Genomic DNA, 872 nt, shown 5'->3' with positions numbered 1-872 from the left:
GTCGACTTTTCATCTCACACCAACTTGGGTAAAACACGTAAATACCCAGTTTACCACCCTCCCATAAGGTCATGTCGCATTTGTTTCGCTGCAGGGAAAGTTGTCCCCGCCTATTCCACCTCGCCCTACGGTACAAACATCGACGACATCTTTGTCTATATTTTGTCATCAATTTACCGTGTCTTTTCTTTTCGTTTTCAAGAGTCAATTACGTTGGACAACAACGAGCTATTGGAAACAGAAAGGTGAAACGTGGAACGGATTCAACTTTCAGTGCTGGACGCCACTGAGCCCCAGCACGGGTGGCTGTGGCTTGTTTCTGTAGTGTAGTGGTCATCACGTTCGCCTCACACGCGAAAGGGCCCCAGTTCGAAACTGGGCAGAAACTGCTTTGTTCTTCAACTAGAGCCTTTTACATGGACAAAAGCTGAGCTGTCTTGCATGCTTTCCCATCTGCAAACCTGCCTTCGAATTTGCTTGAACAAATCTGCTCTCGTAGTGAAATGTAATGCAAATCCATTTAATTACAGTGCAAAGCGTTGTTAAGTTTTTCTCCAACCTGGTTCTGATCATATGCCATTCTGTTGGAGAGTGTAGTTACCGCCTTCTGATCTTGGCCGAAAAGCAGTACCGCACTTGCCTTCCTTGCGCAGGCGGCTCGGTTCAAAGACAGGAAAGAAGCAGATGCCCTGGTGTCACAGCGCACCACGAATTCCTGAACTTGTCTGTTTGTCAAATGTACCTCAGGTCGTCTCAGAAAAACCTCATTTGGAAGCTGTCAATCGTTATTCAACGTGCGAGAAATGGCACCAGATGTCCTGAATCATGTTTTGGAGCAATTCGCACGTTAGTTACTCATTCAGTCAACAACA

The 872-nt window shown here is 46.2% G+C and overlaps 1 non-coding gene across 1 annotated transcript; it reads left to right on the top strand.

Annotated features, from left to right (window-relative positions):
- The first annotated feature begins 315 nt into the window (after window positions 1-315).
- trnav-cac (transfer RNA valine (anticodon CAC)) lies at window positions 316-388 on the top strand. The gene has a single exon. It is a non-coding gene; the product is annotated as a tRNA-Val (tRNA).
- The last annotated feature ends 484 nt before the right edge of the window (window positions 389-872 follow it).

Source organism: Chiloscyllium plagiosum, unplaced genomic scaffold, assembly GCF_037043375.1.
Source record: "Chiloscyllium plagiosum isolate Xiang-an unplaced genomic scaffold, Cpla_swu_hap1 HiC_scaffold_48, whole genome shotgun sequence".
Taxonomy (NCBI): domain Eukaryota; kingdom Metazoa; phylum Chordata; class Chondrichthyes; order Orectolobiformes; family Hemiscylliidae; genus Chiloscyllium; species Chiloscyllium plagiosum.
The sequence above is the reverse complement of the archived record's forward strand: the minus strand, read 5'-3'. Positions and strand labels throughout refer to the sequence as shown.